Source organism: Tursiops truncatus, chromosome X (assembly GCF_011762595.2).
Source record: "Tursiops truncatus isolate mTurTru1 chromosome X, mTurTru1.mat.Y, whole genome shotgun sequence".
Taxonomy (NCBI): domain Eukaryota; kingdom Metazoa; phylum Chordata; class Mammalia; order Artiodactyla; family Delphinidae; genus Tursiops; species Tursiops truncatus.
Window position 1 is genome coordinate 126793067 of NC_047055.1, and position 18368 is coordinate 126811434.

An 18368-nucleotide genomic window follows, 5' to 3' on the forward strand; every position below is an offset into this window, starting at 1 on the left:
TACCTTTGGGTTTTCCTGCCTCCTTTTTGCAGGACACTTGATCTAATGTTGTATCAATGAGTTCTTAAAATACATGCGTTCAGGTCACTGTGACGAAAATGCATGCTTCCAGCTCATTCATCCCAGACTCCTAAAGAGGGCGACTTTACCTGTTCCCCCTCTGCTCCCCGTTTACCAGCCACTTCTGTAGTCTATGAACCGTGTTTCCAAATATGCAGTGTTGTCATCTCCTGTCTGGACAAACCCCTCCACCTGTCTCACCCCTTGCCCTCCTTCCGCTCTTGTCTTCTTCCACCAAGCCTCCCAGTGCATGGCTGGAAGCCTCCCTTGGGTTTCTTTAGCAAGTCTCATCTTTCTGATAAAACCTTTCCCCGGAACACTACACTGCTCTCCCGTTCTGTATCACACCCAGTCATGTGCGGATATATCCTAGGAGCTGTTCTCAGCCGGTACTGGGGAACTGGGGTCGAGAGCTCATGCCAACTTCCCTGCACAGTGGCCAACTCCAGGATACCCACGTGACGTCATGGAACAGGGAACTGGGGACAGATGGGCAGCCTTGGTTCTCCCAGCTCTAACCCGAATCCCTGCCCCTGCCCTGCCTGCCAATCAATAACACAGCTCACGGTCTGGTGGTTTGTTCCGTTCCTTTGCTTTTGTGGTGGGTGCGGTGATGGTTTTCCCCACCGAACTTGTCTACCTCCTTTTGTCCCCAGAACCTGTGAATATATCTGGTTATGTGGCCAGATAAAGGCTGCTGATGGGATGAAGGTTGTTCATTAACTGACCCTTAAAATAGGAAGATGATCATGGGTCATGCCGGTGGGCTAGGCGGAACCACTTCCTAAAAGGGCAAGAGGGAGACAGGAGACCAGAGAGAGTCTAGGTGAGAAGGGCTCAACCCCCCACTGCTGCCTTTGAGGACAGAGGAAGGGGCCCCAAAGCAAGCAGCCAGCAGCCTCCAGGAGCTGGAAAAGACAAGGGAACAGATGGACCCCTGGATCCCCCAGAAGGAATGCAACCCTCCCCGCACCTTGATTTTAGCGCCGTGACATCTGTCCCGGACCTCTGACCTCTGCAGTTGCAGAATAATAACTCTGTGTTGCTTAAACTCACAAAGTTTGGGGTCATTTCTCACAGCAGCTCTGAGAAACTAATATCGCTTCTGGTCTTGGTGAGTGTGGGCCAGTTACTTAAATTCCCTGAGCACCAGTTTGCTCAATATAACATCCTGGACTTGCTTGTAATGCTGTGAATCAGCAGCTGGGTCTGGGCTCCCCCGGGACGTCCTTGTGTGGGTCGGACTGGGGTCAGTTTTGGAGCTGCCATCCTCTGGATGGTCTGGATGGGAATGGATGGTCTAGAGTAGATGCGCCCATACGCCTATTGGGTGATTCCATCCGTCAGCCTAGACGAGGGGCTCCAGCTTGGGTCGTCCATCGTTGGTGAAAACTGCCGGGTGACTGTGGCCATGTGACACACCCTAGACAAGACCAAGAGAGAGGCAACCCAGTTGAGCCCAGTCTAAACGGCCAACCCATAGAAACGTGAGCAAGGAAAATGGTGGGTCATCTTTGGTGACAAAGTATTGGGGTTGGTTGTTACCCGGTGATCTCATAAGGATCCTTAACGAACAAGCAGCTAGTGTCATGGAAGCTTGGGAGCTCTCATGCCTTCTGCTTATAATTAATTCCAAGATGGAGGAGAAGCCACCCTTGGATCTCGTGGGGTTGGAAATGCCATGAGGGTCAAGAGGAGATTTGGGGCAGGTAGAAAAGCTCGTTTTAGTTGCTGTACATTCATGGGTGGGCACATCCCTCCAGAGTGGCTCAGTTGCAAAGCTGGACCAAGGTCAGCTTGGGTTTCTGAAGGGAATTCCCTTAGAAAAGGGGAAGTTGGACAGAGGGAAAAGAAAGTATTTGTTTTAGACAAGATTTTGTTTATTACTTGGAATTTGTAAAATGACTTTGCTGCCTAATCCAAGGTGGTGACCCAGCCAATTTCCCCTGCATTAGGCTTTCCAACCAAGCACTGAAAATGTACCTGGTTAAGATTCCACCTTATGTAAAGAACAAAGTCGCGACGTTTTGGCTTTCGTTGGGAGTTGGGTGTCTGAACCGTAATTAAAGCTTTTTAAATGTTCCTCTTGGTTAATTGATATTTTTTCATTGATCTTCTCATTTTTATCCTTCATCTTCTTAACACTGAAATGCTTATGTAATCTCGGGGAGAATAAATCTGTTTCTAATTTATTTTATATTAACTCACTGAATATTTTTTCTCTGTACAGAAAGTCTTCTGAGAGCATTTAATGTACTATTTTGATCTTTCTCCACTAAAAGCATGAAGCCATATTTTTTTTTCTAAGGGTACAAATCTGGAAGAAATTTAAATTATGATCAAAACAGCAAACTCATGAAGTTTTAGAATGGTTTCTAAACTTGGAGAAAAGAATTTCTGGAGTCTCTTTTATTTTAGGAGAAAGTCAGATTTGGACTCCCTGGCGTTGCACGAAATGTACACGCTTTTTTTTTTCAAAAATCTGCATATGATTCCCTGTTACAAGAGGCATTGATTTTTCCTACCAATCCTGTGTAACCTCATTAAAACATTCAAAAATATGTAAATAATCTCAATGATAATTTTCAGGGTTTTTTTTTCCCCCAGACGTTAGGAGATACTTAAAAGATATATAGGATTTAAATCTCGTGATGATTTTCCAGGAAAATTGGATCATGTTTCTTCCAGTGAGAAAGTAGGAATTGAACAAAATAAGGAAAAACAGAGATGTGAAAATGAAATTTACATCCAGTTCTTTACACATATGTCAGTGAGGGAGACCTGCGGAATCAGGGACACAAATTGTCCCCCCCCCACCACTAGCAAATATCAGAAAAGTCCCCCAAAGCACCCTGATACGTGCACATGTGTGCCGTGAAGCCTTCTGACAAAGCACATTTAAATTCCTTCGCCCTGAAATAGAACCAGATGCGCTGGATTCGCGGTGGGGGAAGGTCTGGCTGAAAAAACACTGCCGGACTTATATTTTATTGCACATTATGCTCAAGGGACTTTTAGGAGTGGACTGCCTAAAAGCCACTTTCTGGAACTGGAAGTACACTCCCTGTGTATTGTGGATTGGATCATAGGAGTTAAAAATTAGCACCGTCGTTTATGACTCCTTCAGTGGCAGTTGTAGAAAGAACTAAGCAGTGAGAGCATTTGCTTGGACGTTTACGGCGTGGTCATTGTTGACAACGTCGGGCCCGGTATGGGGAAAACAAGTTGAGGAAAACCCGTGTGCCTCTGGGGTGCTTTCCAGGGGCTTGGGAGGGATGGACAGACGACCGCCAACCAGAGTGGACAGGATAAGGGATGGAGCCAGACGTGTTGGGGGGACAGGAAGGGAGCAGGGGCTCTGCAAAGCAGGCTGGCCAGGGTGCAGGGGTGGGAGGCTGAGGTGGGCAGAGCGAGTGGGGGGAGGCGTCCCAGGCATGCCCCCAGCAGGGCTGGGTGCAGGAGTGAATCAAAAGGGAATCAGACGCATCACTAAGTCCTCCAAGAGCCGTTTCGGCAATTACCAAGTCACCCATTTCACCCCCCAAAAATGTTGCATTTTAAGTACTTGTACGTTTTACAAATTATCTATCTATCTATCTACCTATCTATAAGTATATATAATTGAAAAATAAATAAATAAGGTTAAATAGAATAGATCATAATGTATCATGAAAGAGAGTAGCTAGGTTAGATAAATTGTAGATAGGTAGATAGACATAGATATATAGCAGACTGGTGACAGATATTAGCTAGGTAGCAAGCTGTCTAGTTCCCTAGATAATAGAAACAAGTAGATAGGTAGATAGATGCATAATAAGATAGATAGATAAATAGATAGATAGATAGATAGATGATTTTAACAGCTCTCAAAGATTTTGGTGAACGTTTGACCATTTTTACTGTTCATGAAGTGTACGGCAATTCCTGTCACATCGGATGATTTAAGATAAAGAAGCCCAGTAGCTGTTCCTTGACCGGTTTTATTTTATTTTCCTAAAAGCTCTCTAAGGGATGTCTGATTATCTGTGTCCCAGCTGTCAGCTGCTACCAAGGAGTGAGCTGGGGCAGACCGTCCCTCTGCCCCAGGAAAGACAGGCAGTCAGGTGAATGAGCGCCCAGCCCAGCCTGCAGCTCTGCTTCCCGGGGGTGAGGGCTACCCTAGGAACATGTTTTTGGTAAGCCAGTAAAACATCGTTTCTAGGAATCGATCCTCTGATGAACTGGCTTTTGGAGCATTGACCTGAGGCCAGGAAGGAGGGGACGAGAAGATGGGGCAGGTCAGAGGCAGCCGTTCTGAGGGCTGCAATCAATGGTGGGGCTGTGGCCTGCGGGGACAGACAGGGTCTGGGTGAGAAGCCCAGCTTCCTTCTGGAAATGATGGGGACCTGCATGGGTCCGAGGGCCCCTCCCTGCACCATCAGATGTGTCTGTTATAACTTTCTCACTTTTCTCTAAGAAGGAACGTGCTGCCTGCTGTGTGTACCGTGCCCCAAATTCCCTAATATTCCAGGTTGGTGACCAGGACACTTTCATTCCCGCCTTTCAACTCACACTTTTTAAATTGAAATATATTTGACACGTAACATTGTGTGAATTTCAGGTGTGTAACATGTTGACCTGACACATGTATTGCACGTTCTGCCCTTGTAGGCAGTTAGTGACTTTATCACATCATATAATGTGATGGAAATACTAAGATCTAGTCTCTTAGCAAGTTTGATGTTTATAACACCGTATTGTCCGTAATCACTACGTTTTGCATTACGTCTCCGGGAGTTATTGATCTCCTGGTCAGACATTTATTCTCTTAACCATCTCCCCAATTCACCCACCCTCCCAGCTCTTCATAACCGCCGTTGTACTGTGTATGTTTACAAGGTCAGCTCTTTTTCAGATTCCGTACGTAAGTGAGATCAGATAGTATTTGTCTTTCTCTCCCTAACTTATCTTACTTAGCATAATGACTTCGAGGTCCATCCGTGGTGTCACCAATGGCAGAATATCCTTCTTGCTAATGGCTCAAGTGTTATTCCATTGTATACAGACCACATCTTCTTTATCCATTCATTCGAGACAGACGCTTAGGTGGTTTCCATATCTCGGCTACTGTGCATAAATAAGGCCGCCATGAACATCGGGGTGCACCTGTCTCTTCAAGATCTTGTTTTCATTTCCTTTGAGTACTTAACTTCTGCTTTTAACTCTCCAGAATTGAGGTACGTTTGCAGAGAAATCTGAGATGCCTTTCTGAGAATAACATTCACTTCAAAAAAGAAAGGAAGTTTTAAGGCTGGCCATCCTGTTAACGTCCTTTGCATAAATGTCACGCTCCAGTTATTTCTAAATGTATTCTTCAGGTCACGGTTTCTCAGTCTCAGTGCTGTGGACATTTGGGGCCAGGGACCTCCTTGTTGGGAGGCGTGCTGTGCCCTGTGGGGTGCAGAGCAGCTTCCCTGGTCTCCACCCGCCAGGTGCCAGGAGCACCCCTCCCCCCAGCACGACAACTAAAAATGTCTGCAGACATTGCTGAGTGTCCGCTGGTGAAAACAGTCACCGCTCTTTGGAGACCACTCCTTGCTTAACCCTTTAGGTCATAAAACACTGTTTTCTCCCCGACAAACGTAGCTGAAGAATGTAGTTATGTCTAATGCAGAATGAATACAGTCGGGTGGATATCATTTGCGTTTTTGTTAGGTTATTCACTGACACAAAAAGCATGGTGATGCCACCTTGAAGGATATGGTCTTTGGCGACCTTTTTCTAAATTATTTTTTTTAATTGAAGCATAGTTGGTTTATAATGTTGTGGTAGTTTCTGGTGCACGGCAAAGTGATTCAGTTATGTATATATATTCTTTTTCAGATTCTTTCCATCATAGTTTATTACAAGATATTGACTGTATTTCCCTGTGCTGCACAGTAGGTCCTTGTCGATTATCTGTTTTACACATAGTAGTGTGTGTCTGTTCATCCCAAACTCCTAATTTGTTCCCCCCCCCCCGGCTTTCCACTTTGGTACCATAAGTTTGTTTTCTATGTCTGTGAGTCTGTTTCTGTTTTGTAAATAAGTTCGTATGTATCATTTTTTTTAATTCCACATATAAGCGATAGCATAGGATATTTGTCTTTGTCTGACTTTTCACTTAGTATGATCACCTCTAGGTCCATCCATGTTGCTGCAAATGGCGTAATCTCATTCTTTTTTTATGGCTGAGTGGTATTCCATTGTATATATATTTTGGTGACCTGTTAATTAGGTTTCCAAACCGCTGACTTTGGGGGAAATTAGGAAGATGACTGGGTTCTACAGATCTGCTATTCAACATCATGGCTGTGGTCAATACTGACGAATCGTATGCTTAAAAATGTGTTAAAGAGGGTGAGTCTCAAGTTGTGTTCTTACCACAGTGAAGTAAAAGTAAAAAAAAGAGAGAAATTCTCTTAAACTCAGGAAGGAAGACGCAGTGTGTGCTTGTCTTGTGCAGGTGCCTTGCGGTGTGTTATTAACACATGGAAGTTATCACCATAGCAATGTGCTCATGTTACCGTCAGGTTCTATACTGAGAGAGAAAATAAGCAGGCTGATACCTCTGCCCTTGCCACAGGGGATAAAGTGTTAGCTATACATGTAAATATCTCTCTGTCTGTCATCTCTGTCATCTATATATCTCTGCATGTATGTATCTATGTACCTATTCATCTATCACCTATCTATATGTATTTATCAATCTATGTATCTATCAATCTGTCATCTACCATCTATTCATCTATCACCTGTCTGTCTATATCTATCTATCTATCATCTATCTATCACTTATCTGTTTATCTATCATCTATCTATATCTATTGTCTATCTATATCTATCATCTATCATTTATCTCTATCTATCATTTATCTCTATCATCTATCTGTTATCTATCTATATGTATCTATCATCTAAATCACCTATCTATCCTCTATCTCTCTATCATCTGTCTATATCTATCATCTATCTATGTACCTATCTATCATCTATCTATCTACCTACCCATCTATCAATCTATCATCTCTACCATCTATCTATTCATCTATCACCTATCTATATCTATCTGTCTATATATCTATCATCTGTCTATCACCTATGTATCTATCATCTATCTATATCTATCGTCTATCTATATCTATCACCTATCTATCTACCATCTATCTATCATCTATCTACCTACCTATCATCTATCTACCTACCCATCTATCAATCTGTCATCTCTACCATCTATCTATTCATCTATCACCTATCTATATCTATCTGTCTATATATCTATCATCTATCTATCACCTATGTATCTATCATCTATCTGTATCTATCATCTATCTATGTCTATCACCTATCTATCTACCATCTATCTATCTATCATCTATCTACCTACCTATCATCTATCTACCTACCCATCTATCAATCTGTCATCTCTACCATCTATCTATTCATCTATCACCTATCTATATCTATCTGTCTATATATCTATCATCTATCTATCACCTATGTATCTATCATCTATCTATATCTATCTATCGTCTATCTATATCTATCACCTATCTATCTACCATCTATCTATCTATCTATCATCTATCTACCTACCTATCATCTATCTACCTACCCATCTATCACTCTGTCATCTCTACCATCTATTTATCTATCTATTCATCGATTACCTATCTATCTATATCTATTACCTATCTAAAACATCTCCTTTCCAGTACATGGCAAACAACAATAAAACAGGGGGTAGATGAGTTTCTACCGTAACTCTGACAATCCGGAAACCTGCCCCAGCTGCTTTGTCCTCGCCAGTTGTTTCCATGACATCCTCCACCATCCTCACCCCTAAAAGCACTGCCGCTCATCTTCAGGGCAGCGCTGAAGGCACAGATAGCCATTCGTGGCCCCTATTTTTGGAAATATTTTTTTCCCCTAAAACGTGGTTAATTTCCTCCAAAGTAGGATAACGAAATCGGAGTGAAAAGAGAGTGAAAACATTGCATTTTCCTCGATGCTTTTTTGTGTAGACGCAGAATCCTAATATTATCACAACTCCAGACACCTGCCTTGACATCCTTACAGAAATTCCTCACGTTTCTGAGCTTCTCTCTGTATGTTCCTATAAACCCTCTGGCAATCAGATCATCACTGGGGGAAGATATTACATGTATTTTCCCACTTTTCCCTTAACCTCGGAAGACTGCAAGTCTGTTGGTTCGGTTGGTTTCCAGCCTCTCCCTTCCCAGCAATACGTAATGCAAAATCAGGTTTCACACAGAGGTTTCACACATGTGCTTCCCTCTGTTTCCTAAGTTTTCAAGAGTCCTATAATTTATTATGTGGCAGGTTAAGGGAAAATATGCAGAGAACAGATGGGCGTGTGTAAGGGAAACATGTAACGATGTGCTGAAACCAGTTCAAACCTCCAGATATATTTAGGGGAAAGGAGCAGAGTGTTCTATGATCTGACGAGAGCTTCCTCCTTTCTGTTCATTGTCATGAGTGGGTGGAGACGTGAATCCATGGTTCCAAAGTGGAGATGAGAGTCTTTTCACCATCCGCGTTAAGTCAAGCCATGTGGGGATGATAGGTCCACAGAGGGATCCAGAGACGCTCCCCTGGAAGGCTCAGAGCAGCCAGCGCCCCTTTCCCTACGAAGCCCCGTAAACAGAAAGAATGAAGCTGGGATCTGTGTTCCCATGTGGGTGAGCCTCAAACCCATGATGCTTAGTGACAGAAGCCAGACCCAGAAGGACACACAGTGTGCGATTCCATTGACCGGAAACGTCCAGAACGGGCCAGTCCACAGACACAGGCAGTGGGTTTGTGCTGCCAGGGGCTGGGGGAGGGGAACGGGGAGTGACGGCTCCCGGGGATGGGGTCTCCTTTGGGGGAATGAGAACGTTCAGGAACCGGAAAGAGGTGGTGGCGGAACAATATTGTGAGCGCGCTAAATGGCCTTGAATACCTCACTTTTTATTCTAATAATTTTTTTTAATTTTATATAATTTTTGAAGGTTACTTTCTCCTTACAGTTATTACAGAATATTGGCTGTATTCCCTGTGCTGTACGACAGATCCCTGTAGCTTATTTATTTTCTACATAATAGTTTGTACCTCTTACTCCCCTCCCCCTATCCTGCCCCTCCCCCTTCCCTCTCCCCACTGGGAACCGCTCATTTGTTATCTACACGTGTGAGTCTGCCTCTGTTTCGTTATATTCACGAGTTTGGTGTAGTTTTTAGATTCCATGTATAAGTGAGATCATACAGTATTTGTCTTTGACTTGTTTGAGCATCACGCCCTCCACGTCCATCCACGTTGCTGCCAATGGCATGATTTCATTCTTTTTTATGGCTGAGTAGTATTCCATTGTATACATGTACCACATCTTCTTCAACCATCCACTTGTTGGTGGACACTTAGGTGGCTTCCATGTCTTGGCTCCTGTACATAGTGCTGCCGTGAACATAGGGGTGCATGGATCTTTCTGAATTAGGGTTTCATCTGGATATATGCCCAGGAGTGGGATTGCTGGATCCTATGACGACTCTATTTTCAGTTTCCAAATGTAGGATACGTTTGAATTGTTTTCTCAAATGGCCACTGTGGACAAAGAATACCACCTGCCATTCTGATAAACAGTGAATGTTTCCTGCCATCAAGCCATCAGCCACTGCAGCTGGCCCCAGTGGTGCACTCTCGGATGGAGGAAAACAGTATCCTGGCCCTAGACAGATAAGGTGCATATCCAAGGAATGATTTCAGTGAGCCCAGACTCTCGCATCTTCCCGTGCATAGAAAAGTGTGAAACTCATTGACCTGAGATGTCTGGTTTTTTGTGATTAGCAGTAACTATGATGCTCAACTGCACGTGTTTTGGGGGCGCTTTTTTCAGCAAAAACTCCTGTATACCCAGGCTCTTCCCTGAGCTCTTTGGAGCCTCCTCTCAGAGCTCTGAGAGTCTGTCTCCTGGGCTGTAGTCCTCAGTCAGGTCCCCGAATCAAACAGAACTCACAGCTTTTAGGCTGTGCATCTTTTCCGTCGATACCCCCCAGATTCTGTAAGCTTCAAGCCTGCACAAAACCTGGATCATCTAAAGGTACTCCGTTCCTTGTTGGGATGCTGGTAGTTGTGGTGATGGTGCTTTTCAGCTTCTCAGGAAAGCAGGCCCTGGGATTATCTGAGCATTTAATTCATGGATTCAATGCAGAGTGAACCCATTGATCTGTAGAACGTGTGTGAGCTTTTCCTCTTCCCAGAGCTGACTCCCCCATGAAGGCCATTCACATCTTGTATACCCTCACCGCTCGCCAGTGCCCATCATGCTTTGCAGATACTTGATTTTGTTGGCTCAGTGGAAAGAATTAGGTTGAAGTTCTTGGGCTGCGCTCTGTGCAAAGATGGCAGACCTCCACAGATCTTGGAAATACAGTTTCAGTCGCAGGCTCATTGTGTCCTGTAGTCAGAAGGGTGGCAAGCGCAAGACAGGAAGCCCGTGAGTATACCTGAGTTTGGGATTTTAAGCACATTCTCCTTATTCTTATCTTTGGAAGGCCTGATATCTATTGGGATTTAAATTTGAAATGTCAGATAATGATCCCTTGTTTCCTAAAATACTGTAGAATTAAGTTTTGTTCATATTTTCTGTTTTACAAATTCAGTTGCTTTCCAGTGAAGTCCTCTGAAACCACTCTGGAGAATAGGTGGGTCTATTTAAAGGAAACGTTTAACTCTGGCGGGAAATGATAATAGAATCATATTTGCGAAATACACGTGGCCTGATCCATCTTTTTACATCTGGTGTTCCTTGACAGCCCTCCTTTTTTCAAGCCCCTGCCTGTCCCCTACCCCGGGCAATGGTGTTTCCCTGAGCAAGTTACGACTTAGACAAATTTTGCTTCTCACAGCTCTTTACTTATTTGATTTTTCCCCCATCCCAGGAATTAGGGTGACCAGGTCGTCCCAGCCTACCTGAGAAGTTCATGGTTTTAAAACTAAAGTCTCCACATCCCTGGAAAGTGCTCAGTCCCGGGAAAATCTACAAAGATCCTCAGTGTAGCAGGAAGCTGTTCTTTGTCCTGTTCTGAGAATCCTTCACTCAAATTGTGGTGGCCTAATGGAGTATTTATTAGGTGATAAAGGGAACTTGATTGGTCTGAATCCAACACTTACGGACTGGGGAACTTGGGACCAGGGTTTCTATGACCCAGTAGGTGGGGGGGCCCTTCCAGAACTCCATGGGGCTGCTCTCTGGGCTCCACTCTGCTTGCCCACACACCCCAGTCTTGCCTACTGTCCCACTATTCTTGTTTTCATGAATAGAGACATCGGCTTTCCTCCCTCAATACCATGTGTATTAGTCTGAGGTCTTGAGAGAAACAACAGCAATAGCAGTTAGATAGATGGGTGGATAGATAGATAGATGATAGGCAGATAAGCTTGGATGGATGGATGGGTAGATGGATGGACGGATGGATGGATGGATGGATGGATGGATGGATGGATGTATGGACGGATGGATGGATGGACATATGGATGGATGGATGGATGGATGGATGGATGTATGGACGGATGGATGGATGGACATATGGATGGATGGATGGACGGATGGATGGATGGATGGATGGTTGGATGGATGGATGGATGGAGTGATGGATGGATGGAGTGATGGATGGATAGATTGGATGGATGGATGGACGGATGGATGGATGGACGGATGGACATATGGATGGATGGATGGATGGATGGTTGGATGGATGGATGGACGGATGGATGGATGGATGGATGGATGGACGGATGGATGGATGGATGGATGGATGGACGGACGGATGGATGTATAGATGAATGGGTAGACAGATAGACAGATAGAATCTCCCATGCTAACATGGGGTTTCTTGGCATCAGCAACCCTGACATTTGGGTCTGTACCGTTCTGGGGTGGGGTGTCCTCTGTACTTGTATGATGTTAAGCAGCATCCCTGGTCTCCACCCACCAGATGCCAGTTGCACCCCTACCCCCAAGTTATGGCAACCGTAATGTCTCCAGATATTGCCCAGTGTCCTCTGGGGGTACAGTTGTCCCTGTCAAGGACTGTGGGGTCTGATGAACACACCGAGGACCCTTTAGAATATGCTGCCTTTTGTCTCTTCCCTGTCACCCACCGGGACCAGAAAGGATGACACACAGCAGGAACATCTTTCACTTACTCGCCATGCTTCTGAGCAGCTCCTCCCTGCACTGTGGAAAGTCCCTGGCTCTCTAAGTGGGCTCAGATCCGCCTGGCTTCATGGATCCAGCAATGAAGTATTGCCACATACTTGTTCCATTCTGAAAAGTGCTTGTGGAACCAGGAATAAAAAAAGAAAGTGTTGTAACCAAGCAGAAGAAGGTACGGAAAACCCTGCCCCTCCTACCTGTTGCCCTCAGGGGCCTTTGCGCCAACGATTGTAAAACTATAGAAATAGCAGACGTGGTTCTGTGGTTGCTGATGGATTATGTTACATGATGACACTAGTGGAGCTTGCAAAACTCTCCAAAGATAAGCACACCCCACAGATTTAAACGTGGCCAATTAGAACATTAAAAAAAAAACAAAAAAACTTATCACTGCCTAATCTTTGCAAAAGGGAAGAAATAGTTTACTTCATGGTCATTTGAACTGCAAACCTACCAGCCGTCTGTATACAGAATATCTGCTGACATTGCTGAGTGTGGTTTTGTGGATGATTAAACAACTGTATAAATTAACAAGAAACATTTGCACATTTCTCTCCTCTCTTTATTCCGGAAACAACCCGTCCACAACTGAAAAAGTATTTTGTGTCACAGGCCCACGGGATCTTTTTTGTTCAAACTGTGTCCACGAGAGGGCAGCTGACGCCACTTCAAGAGTCTCTCCCCTGGGATGTGAGAGGTATTTTTATTCGTCCAGTCGATTTCTGTCACTCGGCTTTAAAAGTCACTTCCTTCCGGTGAGCCAGGACCCTCATACCCAGCTGGGTGACTCGGAAGGAGCAGATGGGTCTCAACCAACCTCATCTTCCGAGACAAGACAGTTCACACCAAGGTCTACACCCTCTGCGTTGATCATCTTCACTCATCAAATCATTCATGCCTGGACGGCTGGCGCAGGGTAGGGAGTTCTGCATTTTCAACCCCAATAGACATTGGAAACACATCAGCCACTCCTGTTAACAGTGGCCGATGCAAAGCAGCCTTGCCTTGAGGCCCCCTGGCGGGCACCAGCCCCGCAGTCCGCGAGCCTGGCTCAGCCTCTAAGACCACGTTCTCCAAGGCTACCCCTGGGCTCAGGTCCCCGCGGAGACAGTCACCTACTGAGCGGTGCTGTCCCACCCCGCCAGGTCTGTAGGCGGCACTGGAATCTCCCTTCACGTGCCGTGCTTACCTCTTAGCTCGTGGGCTGAGCCCTGTAACCGTTTCCAAACATGCCTCATCCACCCTTTTCTCGCTCAGAAGACAGGCTCACCACCTGTGTCTCGAAGCACATTTCAGGCTGTCGGGACCAGGCGCTGCTTCCCCCTGAGAGACACACATATCCGCATCTTTCATCCCCATGCCCCGTCTCCCTTGGGATCCTACTGCCTCTGTGAATCCCCTCTGGTCCAAATCCCCACAGGACTCCTTGCATGATTGTAAACCTGTAAACATGCGTGTATCATTCTCCTGAGTAAAATCCCTTCCAATCGCTCCACGTCATTTAGAGCAGGGATTGGCATATATTCATTTTTTTTTCTTTTTTTTTTTGGAACTGGTCGGGGAGTCATTGTATCTCAGGCTTTGCAGGGTATCTGGCTTCCATGGCAGCTCCTCGACTCTGCCACTTTATTGCAAAAGCAGCCATAGAAAATATGTCAGGGAACCGGCGTAGCCTTGTGCCAATAAAACTCTTTTACGAGAAACAGATGGTGGCCCAGATTCGGCCCATGCGCTACAGTGGGTCGGCCTCTGATCTAGAGGATAAATCACAACGGTCAGGCGTCGCATGGAAAGTTCTTCATGACCTGAGCTTGCTGACCTAAACTGTCCTCTCTTTCCTGCCATGTCGTCTGAAGCCAGTGGATGCCTGCGTCCCCGTGCTCCATAAAAAGATGCTGAGCAAAAACCAGTGACACTTGCAGACCCAGTGACACACGCAGACTGTTTCGGCACCAGGCACTCTGTCGGGACCCTGTGATGGGCTCATTGCGTCCCATCGAAATCCACATGTTGAAGTGCTCACCCCCAGGACCTTGGAAGGGGGCTGTATTTGGAAACAGGGTCTTGAAAGACGTGAGGAAGGTAAAATGAGGTCATTAGGGTGGGTCCCGATCCCACAGGACTGGTGTCCTTACAAGAAGAGGAGATCAGGACACAGACGCGCAGAGAGGGGCGACCCCGTGAGGACACAGGGAGGAGACGGCCGTCTGCACGCCCAGGAGAGAGGCCTCGGGAGGGACCAGCCCTGCCCACACCTGGATCTCAGACTCCAGTCTCCAGGGCGGGGAGAAATAAATGTTTGTTATTTAAGCCTCCTTGTCTGTGCTACTCTATTACGGCAGCTCTAGCAACTCATCTAGGCACCATCTCAGCGCCCCAGAAATGATACTGCTTTGTGGCTTCTCAACTTATCTGGCTGTAAAGCTGGGCTTGAAATAATGGCTTTCAGGGATTTGGTGCTGTTGAGTTGGAAAGGCCCAACCTGTGAGAGATTCAGAGGTAGTCAGTCACCTCACTGCAGCTCAAACGAGGACCAGAATTTGACACTCCTCGGAAATCTGAACTCCCACCTCCAACCCCTGGCCCGTTTCCTTTGCATGTGGGCATCACCTTAGGAGCATGGCTTGGTTCTGGTTTTTCCATTCTGCTTTAGTTCATGAGATGCTACAACGGATGGATGTATTTTTCTTGGTGCAAAAACCTTCACGGTTTTGTTTTTTTTTTTAAATATTTAATGCAGTTTCTAGTCTGGCTGAGGAAAGTGGAAAATTTTAGGCAGTGGTCCCAGGGTTTCAGACCGTTTCCAAACTCTTGCTGTTGAATACAAATATCGTACGTTCCTCTTTTCTGTGATCCACCCAGACTGGCTTTCTCTGTTCCTCACGTTCTCTGGGTTCTTTCTTCCATCTGTGCTGCGTTTTGCTACCTTTAAAACATATTCTCAGTGTGTTTCTGTTAAATGGCATTTTACAGGCCTTTCAAGGAATCGCCGTGTCTGCATTTGCACGTTCCACGTTCTCAGAAGGGTAAAGGTGTTTGCACCTGCCTGGTTCTTCTCACACCTGACGTGTGCTTGTGTTGGCTGAGGTGCACAGACCTGACCGCGACACGACAGCACAGTTTCGCCCACTTCTTTAAAATCCACTCGTGCGTAGATTGCAGATGAATGGCTTAAGATGCCTCGTCCAATCTCATTAAATACGAGAGAGGCGGAGAGAGCCATCCAGAGTGTGTAAGAGCATTGCTGTGTTACCGCAAAAACGCAAAAGCGGGATACTCTTAAATCAGAAGGACTGTGCTCCGTTTGTTTTTCTCTAGCCCCAGTCTTATAGTATTTGCCTTCCTAGAACTTCATAACATCGGTTGGAATAAACACATCTTACTTTATTTGCTGCTCAGATGTGGCTCTTCATACCCACAGGCCACGTTCATCAAAGATACACACAGTCCAATGGAAATTCCACTGATAATTTAAACGCTGGACAATGAAAGCCGCTACTAACAAACAGAAAAATCCCTGTTCCCTGCAATCTGTGGCACTGTTAATAAGGAACTGGTGTGTCCTACTGTCTTTGCCATATTACAGACCCAGTTCTTCTAAGGATGTCTCTACTTACTGCTTGTGGAAACTTGGCCTCGTTCCCCAATTTCTCTGGGCTTCTGTTCCCTTAGCCGTGAGTTGGAGATGAAAACGGTGCCCATCCCAGGACGCTGGTGACTTCACGGGTTACCCTGTCTCTCAAGAGCTTAGGGACGTGTCTTTAAATATTAGGAAGAGCCAATGCCCGCTGTCTGTCTTTCTCTCTCATCATTCTGCGTTTCAATGCCGTTATCTTGTTCGTGTAAGAAAGCAAGATTTGGTCAAAATCCATACTAAAGTCATTTTATTTTTTAAAATTTTATTGGAGTATAGTTGATTTACAATGTTGTTTTAGTTTCAGGTGTACAGCAAAGTGATTCAGTTATACATATATTCATTCCTTTTCAGATTGTTTTCCCATATAGGTTATTATAGAGTATTGAGTACTGAGTAGAGTTCCCTGTGCTATACAGTAGGTCCTTGTTGTATTTTATATATAGTAGTGTGTATATGTTAATCCCAAGCTTCTAATTTATCCCCACCCCCCGCTTCCCCCTTTGGTAACCATAAGTTTGTTTTCAAAATCTGTGAGTCTGTTTCTGTTTTGTAAATAAGTTCATTTATAGCATTTTTTAAAAATTAGATTCCACATGAGTGATATCATATGATATTTGTCTTTCTTTGTCTGACTTACTTCACTTGGTATGATCATCTCTAGGTCCATCCATGTGGCTGCAAATGGCATTATTTGATTCTTTTCATGGCTGAGTAATATTCCATTACACACACACACACACACACACACACACACACACACACACACACACCCCACATCTTTTTTTTCATGTTTAAAGTAATTTTTATTTTTATTTTTTACATCTTTATTGGAGTATAACTGCTTTACAATGGTGTGTTAGTTTCTGCTGTATAACAAAGTGAATCAGCTACACGTATACATATATCCCCATATCCCCTCCCTCTTGCATCTCCCTCCCACCCTCCCTATCCCACCCCTCTAGGTGGTCACAAAGCACCAAGCTGATCTCCCTGTGCTATGCGGCTGCTTCCCACTAGCTGTCTATATTATATTTGGTAGTGTACATATGTCAATGCCACTCTCTCACTTCGTCCCAGCTTACCCTTCCCCCTCCCCATGTCCTCAAGTCCATTCTCTACGTCTGCGTCTTTATTCCTGTCCTGCCCCTAGGTTCTTCAGACCCTTTTTTTTTTTTAAGATTCCATATATATGTGTCAGCATATGGTATCTGTTTTTCTGTTTCTGACTTACTTCACTCTGTATGACAGACTCTGGGTCCATCCACCTCACTACAAATAACTGTTTCGTTCCTTTTTATGGCCGAGTAATATTACATTGTATGTATGTGCCACATCTTCTTTATCCATTCATCTGTCGATGGACACTTAGGTTGCTGCTGTGTCCTGGCTATTGTAAATAGTGCTGCAATGAACATTGGGGCGCATGTGTCTTTTTGAGTTACGGTTTTCTCAGGGTATATGCCCAGGAGTGGGATTGCTGGATCGTATGGGAGCTCTATTTTTCATTTTTTTGTTTGTTTTTGGGTTTTTTTGCGTTACGCGGGCCTCTCACTGTTGTGGCCTCTCCCGTTGCGGAGCACAGGCTCCAGACGCGCAGGCTTAGCGGCCACGGCTCAGGGGCCCAGCCGCTCCGCAGCACGTGGGATCCTCCCGGACCGGGGCATGAACCCGTGTCCCCTGCATCGGCAGGCGGACTCTCAACCACTGCGCCACCAGGGAAGTCCTATTTTTCGTGTTTGGAGGACCCTCCATCCTGTTCTTCATAGTGGCTGCACCTCTTGACATTCCCACCAGCAGTGTAGGAGGCTCCCTGAGGAAAGTCTTTTTAGACTGAGCAGATGTCAGGTATTTGCTGAGACCAGGCGTCAGAGCTCCCAGGGCAGGCTGTGAAGTTCACAGAAGTTTCTTCTCTACCAAGTGCCCTCGGTTTGAGCTCACGTTTGACCCCAGATCAGCCACCTCGCATCCTGCATCCTGCCTCGTGCACCCTCCACAAGGCCCCCGTCTTAGTCCGTTCAGGCCGCCGTCACAGGATATCACAGACTGGGGGTCTCATAAACAACAGACATTTCTTTCTCACAGTTCTGGAAGCGCAACCCCCAAGATCCCGGTGAGGCAGGTTCTGTGTCTGGGGAGGACGCAGTTCCTGGTTCCTGGACGGCGTCTTCTCACTGTGTCCTCACCTGGAAAAGGGGCGAGGGCGCTCTCTGCGTAGTTATCTTGCCAACTCGATCTGTATTAACATAACAACCCATATCGTGAGTGCAATAAGTCGTTGCTGCGTTTGTTACCGTGAATTTTAACCACAATCTAAGAGTCAGCCTTATACTTTCCTTACGTACAAGCTTTCTCAACTTCTGCTGTACCTAGCACCCATTTATGTCAAAAACAAGTCTTCTCCGCTTGACTTTCTCTTTGAAGTGAAATGCAACTCAC

The 18368-nt window shown here is 45.4% G+C and overlaps 1 long non-coding RNA gene across 2 annotated transcripts; it reads left to right on the forward strand.

Moving 5' to 3' along the window:
- The first annotated feature begins 3442 nt into the window (after positions 1–3442).
- LOC117310337 (uncharacterized) lies at positions 3443–16459 on the forward strand. 2 transcript variants are annotated; one of them, XR_012329391.1, is made up of 3 exons: positions 3443–11210; positions 12250–13211; positions 14152–16459. It is a non-coding gene; the product is annotated as an uncharacterized lncRNA (long non-coding RNA). The 2 variants fall into 2 exon arrangements; XR_004524504.2 differs by lacking the exon at positions 3443–11210 and having other exon boundaries at positions 11835–12467; positions 12908–13211.
- The last annotated feature ends 1909 nt before the right edge of the window (positions 16460–18368 follow it).